Source organism: Dipodomys spectabilis, unplaced genomic scaffold (genome assembly GCF_019054845.1).
Source record: "Dipodomys spectabilis isolate Male_0828 unplaced genomic scaffold, ASM1905484v1 ptg000463l, whole genome shotgun sequence".
Taxonomy (NCBI): Eukaryota; Metazoa; Chordata; class Mammalia; order Rodentia; family Heteromyidae; genus Dipodomys; species Dipodomys spectabilis.
The window spans coordinates 3793860-3798617 of NW_024871140.1; the positions used below are offsets into that span (position 1 = coordinate 3793860).

Consider the following 4758-nt stretch of genomic DNA (forward strand, 5'->3'; position numbering starts at 1 on the left):
CCTGTAATCCTAGCTACTCAGGAGGCTGAGATCTGAGGATCGAGGTTCAAAGCCAGCCCGGGCAGGAGAGACCGTGAGACTCCTATCTCCAATAAACCACCAGAAAACCGGAAGTGGCGCTGTAGCTCAAGTGGTAGAGCGCTCGCTTTGAGCTGAAGAGCTGAGGGACAGCGCCCAGGCCCAGAGTTCAAGCCCCACGACCGACAAAAAAAAAAAAAAGAAATGTACTCATTATTTTGCCCATGTAATTGTAACCCCTCTGTACAGTATGTTCACAAAAAATAATAAAAAAAATAAAAATAAAAAAATAAAAATAGTCATTGACAAAAAATTGCAAATGTAAGCAATCGACAGAAAAATATAATTTTTTCCACTATTCCGAGAATTATAGGGAAATAAGATCAATAGCATTGTTAGGAACAATAAGGTTTTCTTGTTACAAATAGGCACACAAGGATATAAGCCTTGTATAAGATTGCATCATTAACTACTTAAATTTAGAGGATACTACATGTTTCAGCAGTGTATACACTAATTTCAATAAATGTTTAACATGGCACTTGCACAAGGATGATATGTAGATTTATGAAGTATTCCATATTTTTCATTCTTCAGATACAAGAAAAGAAAAGCAGTTATTAAAAAGTTGATTACAAAATTAGAAGTGTAACAATACACATAATTCATATAATTAAAAGTAAGTTTGACATCAGTGTATTAAATCTTCACCTTAGAAAGGCCTTTACAAAACCTTTTACATAACCTTTACAAAACTTTTGAAATTTGACACCATTGATATTTTATCCCAAAAAAATCATACTATAAGGACCTAGGAAAAAAAGGAATCTTAAACTGTTTCTATATGGAATGCAATCTGAAAGGACACATTAATGAACCTACATATTATAAAACAATGTAAAACTCAAAGTATATCTAGGAAGAATAAAATAGATTATGGACATTATACAAACATAGAATATAGAATATTTTAAAATATGCTTTTTTCAGACAATGACCAGAAATACTTTAGTTTCTTTACTACAGATAAGTTTAAATTACTTCTGATTGAAAAAATCACAAAGTCTGTAGATATCATTATAGATGTATACAAAACTTCTTGAATACATTTTGAAATCAAAGGCAAGCAATTTACTTGGAAGAATTCCACGGAATCCGTGAATTTTTACAGTAAGTGCCGGTGGCTCACGCCTGTAATGCTAGCTATTCAGGAGGATGAAACCTGAGGATTGAAGTTAAAAGCCAGCCCGGGCAGGAAAGTCCATAAGGCTCTTATCTTCAATAAACCAATAGAAAACTGGAAGTGAAGCTGTAGCTCAAGCTGTAGAACACTCGCCTTGAAATGAAGAGTACGGGGATAGCGCAAAGACCCAAAGTTCAAACCCCACAACCGTCCAAAAAAGGATATTGCTGTTATTTGGATTGTGAAAATATTTTGTATGTGCACAAAGTATGTACTGACATTTTTGAAATTTAAGAAACTTAACTGAACCATTAGGACTTAGGAGAACATTTTGTACAGCCTTCCACAACTTCAAAGATGTAGTGATACATACTTATCCTTTTGGGAATACCAAATGCAGTTTCTTCCAAGTTGTTTTTCAGGCCTGGTTTGACATAATGCTTCAACAGAAAGAGATCCAGCATATCTTTGCTATCTCAATTCTCAACAGCAAGGTGCAAGGGGGTCAAGAGGCCTTCAGTTTTGGCATTGGTATCTACATTATGATGAAGTAAGTAAGAAGCCACTCTGGCATTATTCCACATATATGCACTGTGAAGGGCTGTCCAGCCATCTACAGTTATTGCATGTGCCGCTTGAGCCACCAACTCACAGACAATGTCTAAGTGTCCACTGTTGGCTTCTCGATGAAGAGGGATATACTCATTGTCATACCTCGTATTCACATGAGTGGCATTTTTGAGAAATATTCTCTGCACTGTAGTAAGCCGATTATTTTTGGCAGCCCAAAGAAGAAATTTGCTTGGATCCTTCTCCATTTTTTTCTTGCAATTGATACCATTCCTCACTTGTTCATCTTGTTCCTCATCATCATGAGTTGCCTAACCAATGACTTTGAGAGCCAGTAGGAATGAGGTGTCCATGTATTTCCCTAGTAGTTCACGTAGTTTGAACTGGTCAGAAATATCCAATGAACATTTGCATATGTTTTTTCACCATCATTTATATTCTCTTTTTGTCTTTTTACTATTCTAAATTATTCTAACTGGGGAATAGGGAAGTGATGGAGAGAAGAGGAAAGATGTTCCTCGGTATTCAAAGGTACAGACTGAAAATGAGGACCAGTGGTCTCTTCAGGTTCAGCTTATTCTAGGAATGAGAAAATATGAAACAATGCCTTCTATTTAAATGATTTAAGAAATGGCAGAGCAGAAATGTTGCAACCAAAAATAAAAAAGCAAATTAAATTAAGATAATTATGAAGCAATCATATTATCTATGAGAACCATGAAAGAGAGAAAGGAAGAGAGAGACAGATGTGCAATGATTTAGCTAGCCACAAAATCCATACCTCTGATTAATTTATACAACAAACAAAATTTTATTTTTTGAAAAGTTGGAAATAGAATGTATGTATTTACTTGAAATTAGTACATACATTGTTAGTAGCTTACATAAAGAGAAATGGCTTTTACCAAATTACAGACAAGAATCTAAATCCTTAATAATTCTAGTAACAGATCTGACTGAAATCAGTTGAATCACACTTTTCCTGTACAATTAAAGAATATGTCCAGGCTAGGAAAGCAGCTAGAAAAGGCAGGCAGATTGTATCTGTGGCAAAACTTTGTGGAAAATGATATTGCCATTTGCGCTGGAAGTGTGATTCTGAACTATTGCTTGGTGATTCTGAATTATTGCTTTAATCATTATATTCTCCAAGAAGAAAAGGTGAGATTTAATTGATAGCAAATACTACAAATCCTCTTCGACTTGTAACTAAGCAACTTTAATCATGAAAATCACATGAAGACAATAAACAGGCCTGCATTTTAGATGAAAACAAGTGTCTTTAAAAAATCAAGGAATTTAAGTAGTCCTACAAAGGACTTCTATTTTACTACTGCATTATACATTTTTTCTAATGTTGGATAACAATAATTAATGGATCTATTAGAAAGCTCTTAAAGTTCATATGTTCAATAGTGATTTCTCATATTATATCATGGTATTTTTTGTTTATGGTCTTAAGAAGTTTTAAATTACTATCAAAGTATGTGCTTTAGATAACTATAGAGGAAAAAGTAGAAGCCACACTGTTGGCTCATGTCTTTAATCCTAGCTATTCAGAAAGATGAAATCTGAGGATTGTGATTTGAAGCCAATTCAAGCAAAAAATAATCATTAGATTCTGATTTGAAAGTAATCAGCAAAAGCTAGAAATGGAACTGTGGTACAAGATGTTAAATGCTAGCCTTGAGAAGACTAAAACGAAAAAACAACAAATTTTGGGACAGAGCCAAGCCCTGAGTTCAAGCCTTAATATTAACACCAAACAAATGAATGAATTAATTAATTAAAATAAATTAAGTGGTCACATGTGGCAAAGCAAGCAAAATGTAACACCCGTAGTGACTGGATTGTGTATTATTTTGTAATAAGGAAAATTATCATTTGTCCTAATCACTAATATTTTATTTGAACTTCTTTGTACAATAAACCCTGAATTTACCATGCATGTATATGTTTGTGTACATGTGCGCACATGTATGTGTATATGTGTGCGTGTGATGTGGCAATATTGCTTGCCAATGTGGACAAGTTGAGGCTAAAAAGAGCTAACTGTGTTGCAATATTTTATTTATCAGTGTTCTGTCATGTCATGTCAGTGGAACCACCCTTCTGTACAGTTTAGTTGTCAAATTATAACATCATCATAATCAAAGCATTTACAACATTAATTTAGATAAAAAGAGACCACATTCAGTTCTTACTATATGTTAGGTGAGAAGATACAGACATAATTAGGTAGCAAGTTATTGCCGTAAGATGATTGTCAGTACAAATATGTATTTGACCTCTTAAATTGTTTATACATTTAAGATATACTCATGGAGTGAGTTTGACCGACCAGATCACACAAGTATTACTTTCTGGTTATTTCTGTGCAGCACAAGGTGGATAAACTCTTTCCAGATTTCTTTTGAAAACAACTTCCTTTGTAAGTTCATATCTATTCTCACTAAGATAATCAACCCCATATTTATTAGGTTTGAATATCCCATCATATTGACTGAAAATCAGTATTGTGGAAATGCTTGTTAGATATACATTTCACAAACAAACAAACAAAAAGCATGTGTCACATCAAGAATGTGGATGCGTTTGAAGTTGTTTTGTAAATGCAAAGGGATCTTCACTAATGGCTCTTTTATGGAAGTAACTATCGCAACTTTAACTATCGCATTTTGGATATTTTTTCCAATATAAATAACATCCCAGAGTGAGTCGTAAATTACTGAAAAGCCTTTGAATATTTTAGTACTATTTCAGTTCATTGACTATATAGCTAAAGACATTTTTGAAATAAATATTGTTAAGATCAGAAAATGTAAGTAGGTATATAGGCTTTTTATGCATCATTTTATGAAAACTCAGATGTTATGAAAGTAAATGAAATAGAATAAAGAATGTAAGTGAATTTGGTAAGCTAATTTTTGTTATAACTTTCTTTTCTATTAACACAGACCTTTGAATGTAGATGATGCATTATTTTC

The 4758-nt window shown here is 33.3% G+C and overlaps 1 pseudogene; it reads left to right on the forward strand.

Moving 5' to 3' along the window:
* Positions 1–506: 506 nt before the first annotated feature.
* On the forward strand, positions 507–605 carry LOC122098209 (annotated as a pseudogene).
* The last annotated feature ends 4153 nt before the right edge of the window (positions 606–4758 follow it).